This window comes from Rattus norvegicus, chromosome 5 (genome assembly GCF_021556685.1).
Source record: "Rattus norvegicus strain SHRSP/BbbUtx chromosome 5, alternate assembly SHRSP_T2T, whole genome shotgun sequence".
NCBI classification, from domain to species: Eukaryota; Metazoa; Chordata; class Mammalia; order Rodentia; family Muridae; genus Rattus; species Rattus norvegicus.
In genome coordinates this window covers 160,620,144-160,640,000 of record NC_141538.1, presented here as the reverse complement: position 1 = coordinate 160,640,000, position 19,857 = coordinate 160,620,144, and the positions used below count along the sequence as shown (strand labels likewise).

Genomic DNA, 19,857 nt, shown 5'->3' with positions numbered 1-19,857 from the left:
GGAAAATAGAGACAGAGAAAAGAAGAGAGAGAAAGAGGAGGAGGGAGATGTAGAAGTACACAGGCCTCCTAGAATAAAAGCTGTCACAGCCCTGGGACGACAGAGGGACCCTGGAATCTATCGGAGCTGTGACCTTGAAGAGTCCCTTTGGCCACACATACAAAATGTGCCAAGCAGCCTATGGAAAGACAGATGTGACAGGCCCATCCTCCCTGTATGGCTCACCCAGTGCCAAGGCTTAAACAACACCAGTAGCCAGTGCTGTCAGTGGATCCTGGGAGCTGGAATCGTGACAAGAACAAGAGGAGAGGCCACACTGGTCCCTCTGTGTCCTCAATATGCAAGTGTCCTGCGTATCTGTCATCTGCACATCCACACACTACAGCTGTCACCCGAGCTTGCTGCCACAGTGGGGACATATATTGAGAGGAGGGGCTACGCAGAGAGCTCCAGGGCCTCAGGGCTCACTCCATCGATGGCCAGTGCCACTTCAGAGAAGACAGCCTGCATGACCTTCCGGGATGTGAAGTCTCAGAGGAGTCAGGAGTCCTCGTTTGGGAGGAAATGGGTGCAACTTTTCTGTTTGCTTTTCTCTCTTTTTGCTAATAAGGGGGTTGAGGTCGGTTGAACATTAACCGTCAAGAAAGCATTCCAACAACAGATGGGATCTAGAAGAAGTCAGGGTTCCTGGGGAGAAGGCCCATCTCTCTGACAATAGCAGCCTTCCCTCCGAACAGTTGGAGAGCCCTACGTTTATTTGAGTCTGTTCCGTCTTCCCTTGAGACAATCGTGAGGAAGGCTATCGGAGGTGAGGGTCTCCTTTTAGCTGAAAGTCCGAGAAAGGGGAGGGGCTAGCTGTTTTCCCCATGCAAGAAATCAAGTAATGTTTAATAGTTTGACTCAGGGCAAATCCCAAACACCAGCCACTCGGAGGGACGCCCCGGAGCCACAGGCACTGCTGGACAGTAAGAACCTTTGTAGACAGACTCGCTTGCAGGGACAGGGGTGAGCGGTTCTCAGCCGCCGGCCTTCCCCGGTGGCACAGAGCCAGAGGACATGTTGGGAGCAGGCAGTGCCTGGCTGACCTTGAAAAGCCCAGCAATTGATGTCCAAGGGCGGTCACCTGAAAAATAGAACCTTCTGGGCCAGGGCTCAGGGACTTTAATTGAGCTGCCTGCATGTGGGCTGCAGTGCTGGGGTACAGCCCAGAGGGAGGTAAAGGCCACTTTTATTCTACAGAGTATTCCTGAGGGGCCTGCCAAGTTCAATTTTCCTTTCCACTTATAGAATCTAGGGGCTGATGCATCCAGGAAGGAGCCTCAACCAGGGCTTGGTCACGTCGACATAAAAAACACACACCTGAAAGGAGAAAAGAGACAGCTTATTCTGGAGCCAAAAGAGTAACTGTGACCTGTGAACGTGTCCCAAATACCATGTTCCAACACGGTGGCAATTTCATAGCTCTTTATAGTAACAGAACCGAGTCATTGAATCAAGATGCTGTGTAAGGGCATTGGTGGGCACCTCAGGCAGGACTATAACAGCCAAGGGAGGAGACTCTGCCATCGGCTTCCTTTGTTCTCTGACAACACGCTTAGCTTTGGGATGGTGGGAGCTGGGAGCCTGTTCACACTTTCCAAACCCATTTTCCTATAATGATCATCAGGTATTGGGGCCCTCACAGAAATGGTCCATAAATGGCTATTTTAAGGGGAGAGCACAGATCAAGGTCCCTGGACAAGCACCAGCCACACCTGTCCATCATCCCTGGAGGTCTGATGAGTTAGTAAGCTTCTGTGGAATCGTCATTGTGGATCGGGGCATCTTTGACGGATGATCAGAGTCTTAACAGATTCCCGAGCATCGTTGAGATTAAAATAGCCACAGAAGATCGGAGAGCAGCAGGCAAACTCCTAAGTCCTCACTGCCCTGCATCTCCATCTGAACATGTTTGTGAGGATCGTGGGCTCCTCACGCAGCCTGGGGAAGAAGATCAGACAGGAGAGAAGATGTGAGCAGACGTTCTATTTGTGCTGTCACAGCACAGTTTTCAGTCGCAGCAGTCAGAAGGAAGAGACAGGCAGATTTCCGTGAACTCAAGGCCAGCCTGACCTACATACCGAGTTCCAAGCTAGCCAGCACGACATAGTGAACTCTCTCAAATAAATCAATTAAATTAACTTTTCTAAAGTTCTATTTATGTTGATAATTCAAATATCACATTTTAATTATCGCACGTGTACGTATGCATACATAATGTTTAATGCATGTGTAGTATGTGTATGAAGGTGTATGTATGTGGAGATCACGTGACAGCTTTGGGGAATCAGTTCCCTCCTTCCTCCTTCACTTAAATTCGAGGGATTCGAACTCAGATTGCCAGGTTCGGGCAGCCAGCTGTTAGCCACCGAGTCATCTCGCTGGCCCCTGGGATGATGTTTTGAATTATTCGCTAGGTTTGTGGAAGTTGTGAATGGGGACTGCATTTGCAAGGCACTTCTTAGAAACTGATGGCACAGGTGGCACCATGTGTTGGCTGTGTCAGGTCCAGAGACGGTTCCTCAATGTTAGGCCGTGTATTTCTGTTCCATGGGAGCCAGCAGAATCTCGCCTGAGGTTGTAACCTCATAGAGCTGGGTAGACATGTCTAAGGAGGCAGGCACCTGACAACGTGAGGCCCCCCCTCTCCTCACCACATGGTTCTTGTCTCAGCTAGGATTTCTACTGTGGTGATTAAATACCATGACCAAGAGCAAATTGGGAGGGAAAGGTTTGTGTAGAGAGAATATCTCGTGTATCCTGGGCACGCACCACCTATCCATCAAAGAACCTACAGTCAGAGCCGCAGAGATAGCTTAGTGGTTAAGAACACTGATTCCTCTTCTGGAAGACCTGGGTTCAATTCCCAGCACCCAGGAAGCTACCAATAGTCTACAACTCCACTTCTGGGGCATCTATGCCCTCCTCTGGCCTCTGCAGACACTGTATGCACATGGTACACACGTACATGCATTGCAAACACACACATAGGTAAAAATAAAAGAAGAAGGGGGAAAATGAACCTATGACCTATGAGAAGGGGTATGATAAAAGATGGGACATCCGGGAGGCAGAGAGAATTCTGGGATGGTACAAGGTGTGGGAGATTTACTCAGAGATGACAAGTTGGATGCGTGGTACCCTGTGCACAGATAACCAGCTATGTGGAAGAATGTAAATTCGAACATATGAGTTATTTTAAGTTAAGGTCTAGTCAGAGAAGAGCCCAGCTATATGGCCAAGGTATCTCTAAATTTATTTTGAGTCCAAGTCTTACTTCTGGGAGCACGGGACTGGGAGGAAAAAAATGACCTAATTTCTACTGTCTCATGAACAGTTTGTAGTCCATAATCCAGGGCAATCAGGGCAGAAACCTGGGGGCAGGAACTGAAGTCAAGGCTATGGAAAGCAATGATTGCTGGCTTCTTCCTTGGAGCTTGCTCAGTCTGCTTTCTTATAGCACCCTGGACCACCAGACCAGGAGTGGTACCACCCACAGGAGCTGGGTCCTCCCACATCACAGGCTTGCCCGCAGGCCATTCCGATGAGGGCATTACTCAATTCAGTTTCTGTCTTCCAAAAGGGCTCTAGTTTGTGTCACACTAACCAAGACAGTCCTCACCCTGTGACCACTTGAGAGCTCTTTGTGGGGATGAACCCCAAGAGTAGTGTTTGGATGTCCAAGGACCCTGAAAGATCAGCCTCTGAAGTCACCCTGTGTCACTTCACCCTGGGTCTCATGGCCAAGACAAGAAACCACCCTCTCCCCAGCACAGGGTCAAGGGAAAGGTCTCCCCTCTCCGTGGAGCCACTAGAATAAGTCCTACCGCCTTGGGAATGTTGCTGCGGACATCTTTGGAAACACAAGTTATGGTTTCTCTTTCAGACCCCAGAATTTGACTTGTACCTCCTACCACTAGGAGGCAGCATAGGCTTCCCCCTGGCTTCCTACTGAGGCTTTCCCAGGGCTTTCTGCCTCACAGCCTTTGGCACTAGATAGTAGAACCTGAGAGTCTCACTTTCTGTTGTTCTCTTGGGTAACCAACGGGGCTTCCCTCTTGCGGCCGGAAGCTCATGAATACATTTACCTGTGCATTGAAGAACCACAGTGTATCCACAACGGGTCTCTGACCTCAAGGAAATCCTGCACAAACAGGATGTGAGTCCTGGGTTGGCTGCTTCGCCTTTGATTTGCGGGTTGCTTTGTACTGAACACCTGTGATGAGCTTCGTAAATTTCCTTGTGGCAATCCCGCTTCTCGGTAGGGATCCTGGGAAGGGTCTGACTTTTGTGATCCCCTTCCCCCACCCCCACCCCTCCCCCAGGCCCCACCCCACCCCTCCCCCGGCCACACCCACACACCTCCCCGACCCCGCCCACACACCTCCCCCCGGCCCCACCCACACCCACCCCAGCACTCAGACCTTAAATACTTCAAAAAAAAAAAAAAATCCCAATGCCCCTCCTTCCGTTTGTTTGTATTTTGTTTGCGTGTTTGAACTTCAGGTTTCCTAATAATGAGCGAAGTCCCCTGCCAGTAGCCGTCCTCCGGGATGCGCATGGCCGAGGACCTGGGGCAGAGGCTCTTTTTTTCTGTCCTGTACCAGGTAGCATTCACCTGTGTCAGGCTTACTGCTGAGTGCTTGACCAACTAGATTATATCAATCTCTCCTGACAAGCCTAGGAACTCTATCCTGATATCACCCTGGCATTGTATAAGACCCGGGAAAGCTTTAAAATATAGAAAGACTGTAGGGCATCGGGACCTCTTTTGAGCCAAAAGTGTCTCTTATCTGGGGCTTTAGCGTTCTAGTCTACCTCCACCTGGAAGCCATGACCCCATCTCTGCCGACCACACAGCTGTGGCTCAACCTCCCACCTCCACAGAGGTCCTCTATGCCCCCCTCCTAGGTGCTCTCTTTTTGCAACCTCAACATAGTTTCTCTAGCACATGGCCCTACTGGACATTGCCTCCTCTCCTCTTCTGCAAGGAGAATGACGGTGCCAAGCCTCCTCTGCGGGTTCATTTATTCCTTTGTTAGCCCGGGAACTGTCCGCTGAGTTCCTGACAAAGCCATATCCTAGCACCAGCTGCCTGCATGACCTTGGCCAGCTCCTGAGCTGGTCCAAGCCTTTCGATTCCTCATCTGTCAAGTAGAGACAGTGATGGGAACCCATGCCACGGGGCTGGTGTGAGCATTAAACACGACTCTATAAATAAACCACTCAGCTCTCTCCTACAGTGGCGGCATCAACCATTTTCTGAGCTTGACATGGTGTCTCATACCTGAAATCCCAGCATCCTTCTCTGTGGCGTTGGAGGCCCATTAAGAGAAAGCCATTTCTTCTGATTAAAAGAATAGACTCTGCCTCTGGTGGAGACAAGTCCTCACCTCCTTCCTTAAGAGTTAGTCCAGTGGGACTGCCCAATCCCCTGGCTAAGAGACCGTCTCTCAAGAAAGCTAGTTCATGGGGCTGGGGATTTAGCTCAGTGGTAGAGCGCTTACCTAGGAAGCGCAAGGCCCTGGGTTCGGTCCCCAGCTCCAAAAAAAAGAACCAAAAAAAAAAAAAAAAAAAGAAAGCTAGTTCACCTTAAGCTGTGCTAAACAGATGAGAGGGATAACTATCCCTTTAATGGGATACTGTGATTTTCCTTCCCAGAATTCCTGCCCTCTGTGCATGTGCAGTCGCTACAGCGCCTCCATTCGGTTCTGTGGGTCTGCCGACTTTTTCTCTCTGCTCTTCAGATGCTGGCCAGAGCTGAGGATGCTTTCTCCAATGTGTTAGCCATTTTCACTCTTTCTCTGAAGCTCTTCTTCCTGCCACATGGCTTTCTCTCTGCCTCTTCTCCACCTCCTTCCTCTGGGAAGCTACTAAGATTTACAGTTGTTTTTCTTGCCTAGTTTTCCTTTCAAATTTTAAGAAAAATCTCCTCTAGTTTTCTTCTAAGTCTGTCCTTAAATGCTTTTGTTAACAAGAGTTTAAAAAAAAAAAACCCAAGAAGGGAACCCAATCTTCTCAGTAACACTTGGGAGCTGGAGGGAAAGGGATTGCTGTGAATTCCAAGCCAGTGTGGGTTACAGACACTCTATAGTCTTTAAAACCAACATAAAGTCAAGTGTACTAGACACTGTTAATCCCAGAACCTCAGAGGCTGAGGCAGGAGGATGATGAGCTGTAGACCATAGCAAGCTCAAGACCAGACAGGGCTATATAGTAAAAACACTACCTCGTCCTAACACACACACACACACACACACACACACACACACGTTAGCACAAATACTATTCTACAGACTGGAACTCCTGGGACAAAATGAAATAGAACATTCACAGTGGGGCTGGCAAAAGGGCTCAGTGGGTGAAGGCGCTTGCTGCCAGTTCGAACCCCAGAACACACATAGTCGAAAGAAAACATCAACTTCCACAAATGGTCCTCTTGAGTTCCGTGTGCACAAAGTAGCACTCTGAGATGCAAGCACTTAGAGACAGGCAGAGAGAATGGAACACACACAGTGCCTAGCTCAGTGCCGGACCCTTGTCATACTCCAAGGTGAAGGTTTTCTTCTGCCATTGTGGGTTAAGGAGTGAATCCTCTCCAGCAGGCTGAGCCTTGAGCTCTACTAATGACCAAGGTGTAAACTGATACAGCTTCAGGGTTCAAAGGAATCTTTTATCTGGACGTAGGAACAGATAAGATCAGTTCAGAGGATCTAGCGTGTGTCCTGCTTGCCTGCGGCAACATGAGAGACAAAAGCCCAGAGGATGCTGGGAGTGGGATGCAAGGACTTGCAGAGGGTAAACATGATATGGTTTAAAGGGCTAAGAAACTGTACTTCCTGTTTATAAACCTTTCAGATGCCAGGTTAAGATGGATGACCTCATCTGTTCAGCACGGGGTCAAGTTCTGAAGGGGACCTTTACAGTCAACAAGCTTTGGAAATGCAGACCGCGCACTGCTCTATGGCCTAATTCAGCCCAGCAGAGGAAGCTTTAGCAAGCACAGGGCAAGGTGGGCTGCTGCTTCCTCAGACCTGTTCAAGGGTGAATGCCTTTGGCTTTAAGGGAAACTATCTGGCCCTTCCAGAAGGAACACAGAGCTTCAGACCCCGCCGAAAAAGCAAGCAGCAAGGCCTTGCGGCCTGAGATGCTCCTTCACGGGGGTAGGGGATGGGGGTGGCAAGCAGACAAAACACACACATATAACCTTCCCTTGTCTCACAACAGCCAGCCCTGAGAAGAATAGGAGGGCTGGGGATGCAGCCCAGTTAGTAGAATTCTTTCCTAAAATACGGGAGTCCTGAGTTTCATTCCCAGCACCATATCCCAGTACTTTGCAGGTATAGGCAGAAAGAGCATGAGAAACTGCCTCCAAGAAATTCGGAAAGACTGGGGAGGGGAAGGGGAAGAGAAAAGAGAAGAGAGGAGAGGAGAGGGGAGGGGAGGGGAGGGGAGAACGGGGGGGGGGAGTTGGGAACAGTGGCACACACTTTTAATCTCAACACTCAGGAGGCAGAGGCAGGCAGATCTGAGTTCGAGGCCAGCTTGGTCTGCAGAGTACGTTCCCAGGCAGTGAAAGCTACACAGGGAAACCCTGGCTCAAGAAAAACTAAAAAATAAAGAAACAAATGAAAAAGGCCGGGGACGGGAAGAAGGTAGCCCAGTTGGTAAAGTACTTCTCTTACAAGCATTAGACCCTGAGTTTAATCCCTGGAACCCATGATTCTAAAAATGTAGGGTGTAGCCATGTTCACTTGTAGTCCCGTTACTGGAGAGGCAGAGACAGGAGGGTCCCTGGGGCTCCCTCATTGGCCCACCTAGCCTACTTGGCAAGTTCCAGGCCAGTATCTGACCTTGTCATCAAAAAGGGTGGGCAGCTCCTGAGAAACTATATCTAGGGTTGTCCTCTGCGTCACACACACTTGAGGGAACTCTGACCTGCCATGATCAGTAGCTGTTCCCATACTGAGGAAGGGCTCTTCTCCACCCGGGTCCCTGCCCCTCCATAGGTGAAGGCATTGATTTCCAAGCTCCTCCAACACTCCCAGTCCTACCCCCAGCTCCCACCAGTGCAAGCTCAGAGCACAGGGCAGCAAAAACCCTCCTCTGCACAATCGAGGAAGCTTGTAAAGCAATAATTAATATACCCGGGTTTCTATGGAAACAATTACCTAATTAGATTGTTGCCTTTGATCAGTGAAGTCCAGATGTAGGGACTTGGTTTCCTGAGAGCGACCATTAGCGATTCCCTTTCTGGAGGAATCTCAGGGCAGAATAGCCGCTCCCTCCCCTGACCTGTGCTACCAACCTGACAGCAACCGCTATTTTTATAATCAGGGGTGTCTGCCAGCAACTGTGCAAGGGCTAAGCCTGCTCCCGGCACCACTAAATTTCCCAATAACACTCTTACCTGTGGCCTTCTCCATCTCTGTTCTCCTTTTCCTTCATGATGACTGAAGAATCGTTGCTTCCCTCAGGGTTCCTGCCCTGAGGGGCTCTGTGTGGGCCCAGTGTGGTCTGGCCAAAGGCTGTTTGCAATGTGTCCCCCAACAGCCTCTGCAGAATGCCCTTTCAGCACCAAGTACCTGTCTGGGAACAGATGAGAACATTAAGCTTGGATCTTAAGGGTCATTTGGGCAACCATCCTAATTAGAGGACCTAAAAGCCACTGCAGGAGCCTCATGGAAAGACCAGCCACTGCCCAGAGGGCAGCTGATGTGCATGGTGCAGACCAGCTGTCCTTCAAGGTGACCTTCAGCCGCCAAGGACAGTAGAGTGGCTTTACTTTCCAGGACCTCTTACGGCCTCCACACCATTGCCGAAGCTCAAATGTCCCCTGACCAGGAGATCCAGGGGGAACAGACAATGCTCGTCCTTAGGTGAGGACCACCAATCCAAGGACAGCAAAAGTGCTAAGAGATGGTGCCACTGTGACCCCGAGAGCCACACAGAGAGGAGAGCTTTGTCTGAAGGATCCAAGGAGTCTCCTTAGAGGAGAGCGAGGCAGCCTGCTTTTGAGCAGACAGAAGCAAGATCTAGGAATCTAAGAGATCTGGCCTGGGGGGGGGGGAGTGGAGCAGGAAGATGTAATGGGGCTGTATGGATTCCAAAGGAGTGAGATGGGTTAGGGCATTTCTATGTACACAGGCATGAACATAGGAAGTGCACAAACATGTACACACATACATGCATACACATATTGGTATGGTACTGTAGTGATGGAAAAGAAACAGGTTTCTTTAAAAAAAAATAAAAGGTTTATTTTATTTTATGTATGTGAGTACACTGTCACTGTCTTCAGACACACCAGAAGAGGGCATCAGGTCCATTACAGATGGTTGTGAGCCACCCTGTGGTTGCTGGGAGTTGAACTCCAGACCTCTGGAAGAGCAGTCAGTGCTACTAACCGCTGAGCCATCTCTCCAGCCCCAGAAGCAGGTTTCAAAGCTAGGGAACTGAGACACCTCTCTGCTTGGTAGTGGCCTGGGACAAGTGTCTCAACCACTCAACTTGTTTCCTCGATGCTCAAAGGAGGGGGGATCTTGTAGAAGAAGCCAGACCACTGGAATCCAATGGCACCCTGTGAGTGGGGCTTAGGAAAGTTCGTCAAGCAAGGTGCTCAATAAAAGGGAGTTTTGATTATTATAATCTCAACTATTAAGTCACTTACTTAGCCAGATGAGCTCCTACAGAGTGGCCACCCAGCTCCTTTCTCTAGCCATCTTAATTCTCTGGGCTTTCCCCTCATCTGCATAGCAGGCACCTGTGCTTCTGTCTGCTAATCACTAAGAGTTGGGGTTCCCAAGGCCTGAAAGATAGGTCAATAGATAAGGACGCTCGCCAGGAGGCTCAGCAACATTGAGTTTGAGTCCCCAAACTCACAAGATGAAAGGCAAGAATCCATTCCCACAGTTGTCCCCCCGACCTCCACACATGTGCTGTGAAACACACACACAATAGAAATAAAGTGGATGAGAAAATTTTGTTTTAAGAAACTTTAAGAAACAAAGAAACAACAATGAAAACAGGGGCCCCTTCTGCCTTCTCCCCATGGCAAGCTACAGTGAATTGGTTCTGGGCTTTGCTGCGCGCCAAGGTCATTGGCTTCAAGGTCAGCTAGAGTCTGGGGAGCAGTTTGGGTTTTGCTTGTGACGGGATAATAAACTCTTCTTCCCTGAGAGGGGAGCCAGTGTGGAGCACACATTTCCCCAACCTTGTGTCCTTTGTGAGCACACACAGCTGACGCCCCATGCTGGGCCAAACCGGGCATGATGATTTGACTCAAGCTCTTGAATAGGCCTGAGGAAAATCAAGCCCTCCTACGGAGCCACTGTGGGCTCCGTTCATTCGCCTCTGTCACCGGCCACCATCCTCATCTCAGTAGTCCACACCCATCCTTAACACGTGTTCCCTATCTCACACCCCCACCCCCAAACCAGGTTAGAGAGCTTCTCTGATTGTGGCCATGCCTGGGCAATGTGCACACCCCGTAACTCTCACATAACCCACGCTCTCTTCCCGCCACTCCGGCAAGATCCTTAATAGACGGATGCGGTGCTGACATCTTGTCTTGTAATGACACTGTCAACACACGGAGTCGTGCCACGGTGAATTTTCTGGTAAGCAGTGTAGAGCCGTGAGGCTCACTGTGAAATTGCGCTTTTCTGAGCTAACGAACAGCATACGTTCAGGGATCAGAGTCAGCATTTTGAACTGTGCTCTGCTTACTGATTGCCGGCTTTTAATGCCAGCATCATAGACTAGGGTGGGACTGGATTAGGTACACTTTGCTAAAGCTTTGTTTGGTTGGGAGGGTGTTTTTTGTTGTTGTTGTTTTTTGTTTTTGTGGTTTTTTTTTTTTAAACAGTGTCTCACTCTGTAGCCCTAACCATCCTGGTATTCACTAGGTGCTCCAAGTTGGCTTCAAACTCAAGGCAGTCCTCCTGCCTCAGGTTTCCAAGTGCTGGGGTTGCAATTATTCACCATCGCGCCCAGCTCTTGCTAATATCTTTCAACTTTGTATTTCTCAAATGCCTTCGAGAGGCACCATGTGATCCAGTGGTTACATTCGAAGACCTGGAACAGTGGCTCTCCAAGTTCAAGGACTGTTCTGGCCACTTAGTACCTACGTGACCCTGGCTGTGTTCCTAGCGGCCAAAGCATTCTTTAATGTAACTGCAGCATGTGGCACATGCTAATGGGTATGTCCAGCCCTTCGGTACCTGGCACTGGTTTGGTTCTGGTAGAAAGCAAGAGAGACAGTGAGGTTGAAGTTACCTCAAGTCTGGACCCACTGAGTAAGCGTGCTGCCCTGAGCTAGGGTCTGACCCACGTAGAGCTGGTTCTCACCTACTTTGCTTAGACCAATCTCTTTTAAGCACCATAGTTCCTATGCCGAGAAAGACGGCTAACGGATGCTGTTCTGCGGTTGTAGATTGTGAGCACGTGTGTGGAAATCGCTTGGTGCCATCCTGGGAAGACGGTATGAACTCAGCGGCTGCTGCTGCTGCTGACTGGGATACATAGCCGCTTCCTAGCTCCTCTGCCTTGGGAGTCTAGGAGCTTCACTGGCACGGAATGCAACACAGCAACTCTGGGACCTTGTGCTCCACCTAATACGTTTTGTCAGACCGCAAGGCAGCAGACAGGCACCGCTCTGGACAGCCCAGAGAGGGGTTGAGGTTGCCATGGCAACCCAGGGGCGGGATGCTGAGTCTGAGACTAGGGCAGTGACCATACCATGAATGCGAGAGAAGCTGATGCAAGTGAGTTTCTTTGCTGTGAGTACGCGTCTGTAAGACTTGTCAGACTTAGGTCATGTCAGTGGCCCCAGAAGGAAGGGGAGCCGGTTGACAGGGAGAAGCAGGCTGTTTGCGTTATTTGGGACACAGCGTGAAAAGATGAGACTCCTCATATAACTACTAAGACCCGCAGTTCTGTGGAGATAGGTCGGTGGTGCAGCACTGTCCATGAAACAGGACCAGAGAATAGAGCTCCAGAACCCGTGTAAATGCCAGATGGGCAGGAAGTCCCCCCAGCAATGCCAGCCTCAGAACGTAGAGACAAGCCGGCTCACAAGATTGGCCATATCTGTAAGCTCTGGGTTCGGCTGGGAGATCCCGCCTCAACCAAGTAAGGTGGAAAAGCCATTGAGGAGGACACGTGGCATCAGCACCAAGCCTCCACATGTATGCAGACCCACATACATGTGTATCCACACATACAAAACATATGTATACATATACATGCACCTCTCTCTCATGCACACACACTAGACAGATACACACACACACACACACACACACACACACAAGCAAACAAGCAAACAAGAATGGAAAGATCAAAATTAACATTAAAACTTCCAAGAGGGTAGCAATTTGCAGGGTGTCCCCAGGCACGGGGCCTATGTACTTGCATAGGTCACATGATTGCCCTGGTAGCTGCACATGGCTCTGTAGTACCATCCCATCTCCAACCCCATGAGCTAGGTATGGACAAGTAGTGGCACCCGGGAGCTAACCCCATAAGCTTCAGTTCATCATATATATACATATATATATCGTGTGTGTGTGTGTGTGTGTGTGTGTGTGTGTGTGTGTGTGTATGTGAACTGGGTTGGAAGACCCATCTATGCTGGGTAGAAAAAGACGGATTCCAGCCCAAGTAGGACAGAGGAGATAAATCCTTAGCCCCAAATGAACTGTGATTAACTGCAAATTCTGAGGGGTGCTTCGGGAGGAGCCAGGGCAGATAAATTGAATCCATGGAGAAGCATCTCACTGAGCATTCCAGAATAGGCTGTCTGGAAGATTGATGGGGTATCAGTGTTTATAAGAGTTTCCTTCCCTGTACTGGACTGCAGAGTGAGGGTGAAGATTGACAGGCGCCTATCCTCATGAATAAGAGATGCAGAAGGACCCTGAGGCCCTAGCACACCGTGCATTAGAAAGCCACCTTCCCTCCTCCCCCCTGCCAGGCTAGCTCACACCCAGAGGCCTGGCCAGAGGGTCACTAACTGATACACAGTCAATACCACCCACCAATAGGAGAGGCTTTTCTTATGCAAATCCGTCGACTCCAGGGCACAGGGCCACCTCAGCTTGACACCTGAGGGCACACTGAGTCTGAAGTCCTCAGATGAGCCCTTGGTGTCTGTGATCTCCTGAGTCTCCACCCATCAGAAACCCCAGGCTCAGAATTTCCACATAGTCACTTTACAAATGCTGTCAGGTCACCTGGGTGGATCACTGAGAACAATGTACCGTGCCATTATGGCTGTGTCTGGCTACACTGTCTGAATCCTGGAGGACATGTTAGTTTTGAAATAAGGCTGAAGAGGCGCCAAAGTTGTAGCTCAGTGATTAAGCGTTTGCCTTGTGTCTGGAGGCCCTGGGTTCCAGTCCCCTTGCACCAAAAAATAAAAATAAAAAATTTTTAAAGCTGATTTTATTTATTTATTAAGGTTTGCTTTTCATTATGCTGGTGTGTGCAAAGAACCCAGGTGCCTGCAGTGACCCAAAGAGGACAGGAAATGCCCTGGAGCTGCAGTGACAGGTGGTTGCGAGCCACCCAACACGAACAAGGAGGGTCCAGACTCAGGTCCTCTGCAAGAGCAGCAAGTGATCTTAAGTGCTGAGCCATCTCTCCAACCCCTTGCTTTTAGCTAGAGATGAGGGCCGCATCTGTGAGACACATTGTTCATTCATGCCTCCAACCACTGTTCAAACCCACACCTGGGGCTCACTGAGCGTCTTCCAGGGGCACACTACCAAGGCTGTGGACTTTGAGCGCAGGCAGGAGGGTACCGGCAATCTGACAGACCCGATTGTGGGGAGTGATCTCAAAGCAAACCTCACGGTGTAAAGACAGAACAACCCCAGAGGCAGAAAAGGACACTTGACGCTGGCTCAGTCGCCTCACGAAAAGGTCTCTGGCCATAAAGCAGATCCACCCTGTGTCTGTTGTTTAAGGGTCAAAGCCTTGCCTGCCTTTTCAGGCCCAGTTTGTCCCTCCATGGCCCCTTGTTCCTGGTGAGTTAAAACACCTTTTATTTAGCCCTTGGATTTGGTTCCTGTCTAGCCTTCTCCCTGGACTTTACTTTCAGTGTATCCATCTAGCAAGGATGCCAACCTTCCTTCAAGGTCCATCTCAGGGACTTGGGATATCACTAGGCTCATAAAGTATGGGGGCCCGAAAGCCACAGGACCAGAGAAGCCTTTTGGGAACAAGAGTGAAGTTGAGTGGTGTCTAAACCCCGGAAATCTTGTCCTGAGACCTGCAGGAGTAGGGCTGCTTCCTCCCTGGTCTGCGCCTGCGTGTCCTGGTGCACACAAGCCCTACAAGCCCCACCTCTGGGTCATTGAGGTGGTCTCGTAGCCTGGTAACCAGGATCCAGATTAAATGTCCTCTCTCCTTAATAAGGACGCATCCAGCTAGCACCTGAAATTCCTCTTCATGCGAATGAAGCATTCCCAGCATCTCAGTCACAGCCAATAATGTATGCTCACCCCGAAATCCCTCCCAATCAAGAGAGCTGTTCCACTAGAAACACAGATGGCTGTTTCTCCCTTACCCACCCGCCCCAGCCAAGCTTCACTCTCCACAGTGCAGCCCCGTGCCCAACAGTGCCTGGATACCCCAAGGGGAAAAGCAGACCCAGGGAGGCAGGGTAGTGCTTGCCTGAAACACAAAGCCTTAGGCCTGATCCGCAGTGTGGGGATTAACTGAGCATAGTGACACTTGCCTATAATACTAGCACTCTGGAGGTAGAGGCTAGGAGGATCGGGAGTCCAAGGTCATCTTTGGCTATATAGCATGTTCAAGTCAAGCTTGGCTTACATGAAACCCTGTCTCAAGAAGGCAGGCAAGTAGGTAGGCAGGCAGGCAGGCAGGCAGGCAGGCAGGCAGGCAGGCAGGGAGGGAGGGAGGGAGGGAGGGAGGGAGGGAGGGAGGGAGGGAGGGAGGGAGGGAGAAAAGAAGGAAGGAAGAAAAGGAAGGAAGGAGGAAGGAAGGAAGGAAGGAAGGAAGGAAGGAAGGAAGGAAGGAAGGGAAGGAGAAAAGAGGTAACAGAAGGGGAAAAATAGAAGAGAAAAGGGAGAAGAAGGACCTGTCTTGGACACGAGTTCTCCATGTCTGGTCCCCATGCCTGTGGCCTTTGCCCTACTTGAATCTCCCTGGAATTAAACCTCATGTGCCCAGCACTGCCCGTGGCATGTCCCCCACCCCCAGATCATCACATTCTCTGCTCTCTCAGCTTCTCATTCTCGCTCCGAAGGCACACTCTAGTCTCCTGTTTTGCAGACAGAAAGCCTAGCCAATGTCTGGCACGCGGCCCATCTGCCTGCACAAGGGCAGTTTGCGCTGGGGCAGTGGCTCCAGGTACCCAGCAGATGGCTGCCATTTTCCTTTTATTGGTTTCTGGGTTTTGTGGAACGTCACATCACGCATCTGTCACCAAATCCATTTCTAAGCTTGAGGACAATCATGGTTTTAGTAGATCTGCACAGCCTGTGACTGTCCCTATCTAACCCCACAGCGCTGGCAGACCCTAGAATAGAATACGGAGGGGCTTTTTGTTCTCTTAAGTATCTGCCAACTCTCTGAAAATCCCTTGCCTGATTCCCACAAGACTGACCAAACCCTTCCCAACCTCGCCTCCAGACTTGGAGGAGCCACTGGTTCCAGAATCTTCTAGGGCAGGCAAGATGAACATTGTGTGGCTTTCTCTGCACGGGACCCCCTCCACTCCATGACCCTTCCTCTCTTGCTTTCTGTGGTTCTAAAGAAGAGAGCCTCAAGCAGCCCTGAGAGTCTGTAGGCATCCAGGGCTGTCACTTTGAACTCAGGCTGGTCTCTTGCTACTCAGATGAGCAGCTTTGCTCCTGGTGTAAGATCTCTCTTCTTGTTGACCAGGGAGCCCAGGAGGGACCCTTGGAGGACAGTTCAGTCCTGGATGCCTCCCCATTGGGATCAAACTTCTTTGCTTGCTCCTCCCTCAACCCCAGACTGTCACCCTACCTTGTCACCTCTTTTCCCATGTTTACCTATTTGCATGCTGTGCCCATTCCAAACACCACCCCCTACCCCAGATCTCTAACCAACATGCTGGTCTTAATAGACACCATGTGATTTCTAAGCCCATGTCTCCCCAGCTGGTGGAGGAATGGCTCTCTGGCTAACAGAACAGCTTCCACTTACCCTGTTAGTGTTTCCCTTGCCCACAAAGCACTTAGTAACACTGCTGTGAACCTGCCTGGGTACCCCCTAGGGACAGTGAGTACAATAGAGACCCCCACACACACCAAACAGGGATACTAAGGATCCAAGCAAGCTTGCAAAATGTCTGAAGCCTAATCCATCCTGTCTCAGAGGTCAGCTCTGGGCGTCCCTAATACAACACGCTTGCCTGATGTGTGGGCAGGAGGGATGAGCCAGCCGCCTTTAATCTCTCTGCGCATACACAGCCCCGAATTCCTTCAATAGTGCGTTTGATCCCCTTGGTGGTGGCTGTGCCATTACAGCTCTTGCTGTGTGATCGTGGGGCTGTGAGTAAGGACACGATTTCCCAAGGAAAACTGACGCAGCTACTTTAACAGGGTGACCTTGTGGTGCCGTGGGGACTTCCGCTGTCACATCAATCCACGGCAGCGTTTGCAGATCCTGTACTCCTGATGCCTCCGGTCAAAGGCTCCTTCAACAACCCCACACCCCCTAAGCCCTAAGCCCAGGTGTCTCGGGCTGAGGCCGTGGGGACACCAGTCTGCTCTGCTACCTGGATGAAAAGATAGGTCCTCTGCTGCTTTTGACTGAGGACCCACTCTGTGCTGGATGCTTTGCTAGGGGTTAATGAAATAAGCACTTACGGGGAGAAATCGCGTACTCTTTAGATCTCAGGGGTCTGTAAGAGTCATGAGCTGAAGGCATGGCCCCTACCTGTGGTGCTTCTGGGGAGGAGATGGCAGTTTGAAAAGCTGTAGCCAAGTGGAAGGAAGGAGGGTCATTGGGACATGCCTGGAAGGGTCCGTCAGGACCACACCTCTTCCTCTCTCCATTTCTTTCTACTGTCCACTGATGTTGATGGCTTCTCCTGTTACCCTGTCCCACTGGGCGTGTTCTACCTGAATACAAGCCAAAAGCAATGGGGTCATATGACTGTGGACGAGCCTCTGAAACCCAGAGCTGATATAAACCTTTCTGCTTCATACGTCGACTCAGGTATTTTGTCACAGCAATGAAGAGATAGCTAAGACACTTCCTGTGCCCACAAGGTGGTAGAGCTGGGGGTTTAAACCCCACGCGCCCTTGTCCTTAGGTGATCAGGCAAGAAACTTAGGGACCAGGGAAAGTTATGAGACCTCTGTGGCCACCTCGAGTGTAATGGAAAACCAGACTGTCCCTGGCCTTCACCTAGAGGTCAGTGTGGCTTCTAAAGGAAAAGGGACTTTGGATAATACCATAAGGGAACAGTCTACCAAGTACAAGACAGCAATGAAAAGGCCCAGAGCCGCTCCAGCAGACAAGGCTGTGCGCTGGATTAGAAAAGTAGAACCCCAGGGCAGCCTCTAGTGAGGGTCCCTCTGAGCCAGTGAGCAAGTCAGGCTGGACGTGGAACCTCTTAGGAATGGACTGCAGACCTACCTCCACCACCTACGCCCACCCCCCCACCCCCAGCAGGAAGTGCTGATGCAGCAAACCAGCCCTCTGTGGTAGCTAAGGTGTCTGGGTAACCTGGGTGTCCTAGCTCTCTGCAGAATAGAAGTCGGGAGCTGCCCCAAGGACCCTCACCCCTTCCCAGGCTCTCTCGAGGAGACAAGGCACCCCGTTCAGGGAATTTCCTTCATCTTCTCGGCTGACTTGTGCGTCCTAACATCCCGGCTTTGGGGCGCTGTGACCATCCTCACAGGAGCATTCTTCTTAAGATTTATTTATTTTATTCATATGAGTGCACTGTAGCTGTCGGCCTAGTGGTTAAGAGCACTGACTGCTCTTCCAGAGGTCTTGAGTTCGATTCCCAGCAACCACTCGGTAGGAGATTTTATAGAGGCCCGTGCATCCCTCCTTTCGGCAATCCCATTGGTCTATTGAGACAGTGACTCCCAAGGAAGTTCCTTTTCCTCGGGAATCTTTGCTGATGCCAACCATGCTGCTTACCAACCTGGGTGTCCCAGGAGCAGATTCCACGGAGTTCTGATAGCTTCTCAAACCTCCTTGCAAGCCAGACAAGTTAACCCAACCCAGTAATGAGCAGGAACTCACCTTGACCAGGACTGCTTAGCTGTACACACCTCTGTCCCATTTAGACCAAGACCTCATGGCAGGACAATGGACTCCGGTGGACGAAAGCGGGGGTCACTGGATTTCATTATTAGTTCCTCTCCCCAATGTGGCCACACTGAATAAACCCCTCTCCCTGCTTTTCAGCATGACTGTGTCTTTAATTGGCCAATGGGGAACAGGTGGCCAGGCCTTGCTGGTTAGGACTGACAGCATCCAGGCTTTGACCCTGCCTCCCCCCTCTGCTAACAGTGAAGGATTGAGAGTCAGGAGTCTGCCTCAGTGTGTTCAACCCAGCTCTCCCACCTGTCTCAGCTGTGTGACCTCAGCCCACTTTCTTGGCCTCTCTCTGCATTTGTACACTTGTTTGTAAACCAGAAGCGAGGATAATAGAAGGACCCAGTTACAGGTACTGTGAAGACTCAGGGTGCTGAATACTGAGTGCTGCCCATAGTACCAGGTCCACAGTAAGTGCTCACAAAACCTGTGCTTAGTTCCTCTTCTTACTGTTTATGGCTGGAGACAGGTGAAGTCTATGGAAGTGGCCCCTGGGCAGCCCTCTGGCACGTAATCCCATCTCAGGCCACCCTCCTCCATCATCAGCGCCTCGTGAACCCGCACGGCCCACACTCCACCTGAGGAAATTAAAAACTAGATTGGTTTTCTCTGTGTAATCAAACATCCTGCCTTGAGCCTGACCTTTTGTTCACAAGCCGTTATATAAGTGGCATTTGCCGAACCTCACCCAGGCCTCAGCTGTCCTCTGGCCCATCCCTGGGACACAGCCTGGCATGGGGGGAGGGCTCTCTCTCCAGCAGACTCCTTGAGGTGTCTTGCTGTCCAGGGTCAGCCAGGGGTCCCCATGTTATGGAATCCCAGTGTGGGGTTCTAACTTCCATCTAAGCCCAAGTGCAATGGAACCTCCGTGGTTATCAGTGGATTCTCCAGAGCCCTCCTGGTTTCCCTGCTATTCCTATGGCTGCTATTGTGTCCACATTCAGGTCCTCTGTCTCCCCAAAAGGGAGACTTACCCCCCCCTTCCCAAAGAGCCCTTTCCTCTCTCCTGGATCTACTTCTCTGCCCTGTCCACACATGGGATATGCCAGGCAGGCTCCTGCCCAGAATTCATCTAGCTCTGGCCCAGGCCCCTTCTCTCCTTGAGGGTCTGTAGTCCCAAGTCACACCGGTACAACATACCTACAAGAAAACCTGCAAAAGCCTCAGTCCAGAGCAGCCCTGCCTGTCTCAGATACCCAACCAGCCAGAGGTCGGGCTCCTGCTCTTTGATTCTTTTTTAAAGACAGGGTATCATGTAGCCCAGGTTAGCCTCTCACTCACCATGTAGCCCAGGTTAGCCTCCCACTCACCATGTAGCTAAGATTAACCTTGAACTTCTAATCCTGCTGCCACTTTTCCCTACCAAATCTTGGAATTACAGGAGTGTACAGTTACACCCCACTCAATTCCACAGTGCTGGGGACAGACCCATGCATGCTAGACAAGCATTCTACCTCCTGAGCTAGGTCCCCCTCCCCAGGCCCCTCG

At 50.6% G+C, this 19,857-nt stretch overlaps 1 protein-coding gene and 1 long non-coding RNA gene across 4 annotated transcripts in view; one reads left to right on the top strand and one right to left on the bottom strand.

The window, feature by feature from the left end:
• Kazn (kazrin, periplakin interacting protein) overlaps positions 1-19,857 on the top strand; it is a 988,882-nt gene that overhangs the window by 738,578 nt on the left and 230,447 nt on the right.
• LOC148006136 (uncharacterized) lies at positions 1,448-11,720 on the bottom strand. Its single transcript, XR_015621306.1, has 4 exons — positions 11,393-11,720; positions 8,450-8,628; positions 4,128-4,309; positions 1,448-1,980 (listed from the first exon to the last, which is right to left on the bottom strand). It is a non-coding gene; the product is annotated as an uncharacterized LOC148006136 (long non-coding RNA).